This window comes from Tupaia chinensis, unplaced genomic scaffold (assembly GCF_000334495.1).
Source record: "Tupaia chinensis unplaced genomic scaffold, TupChi_1.0 Scaffold000355_1, whole genome shotgun sequence".
NCBI lineage: Eukaryota > Metazoa > Chordata > Mammalia > Scandentia > Tupaiidae > Tupaia > Tupaia belangeri.
Genome location: NW_006159850.1, coordinates 14,796,424 through 14,796,660, shown reverse-complemented (window position 1 = coordinate 14,796,660; position 237 = coordinate 14,796,424). Strand labels below are relative to the sequence as shown.

The window sequence follows — 237 nt, the reverse complement described above, 5'->3', positions numbered from 1 at the left end:
GCCGCTCGGAGACCTCAGCCAGCACCGCGCTCGAGCTCTCCGCGCTGGCTCGGCTCTCGCACTCGCGCTGGGGCCGTGCGCCACGCTGCCTTTATATACGGTCCGGAGCCTGCGCCCGCGCCCGGCCGGCGCGCGGGCCCGGAGAATGCGGCTGGGGCGCGGCCGGGCGACTCGCTCCGCCAGGGTCGTGCCGGACCCGCACGTCCGCGCCGAGACCCGTGGGAGCCGGGCTGGGGA

At 78.1% G+C, this 237-nt stretch overlaps 1 protein-coding gene across 1 annotated transcript in view; it reads right to left on the bottom strand.

Annotated features, from left to right (window-relative positions):
• Positions 1-30, bottom strand: part of CALB2 (calbindin 2) — a 33,394-nt gene extending 33,364 nt beyond the window's left edge. The window contains exon 1 of the mRNA XM_006152666.2: positions 14-30. The gene's annotated coding sequence lies outside the window, so the exon portion shown is untranslated. The remainder of the gene's footprint in view (positions 1-13) is intronic.
• Positions 31-237: the final 207 nt, after the last annotated feature.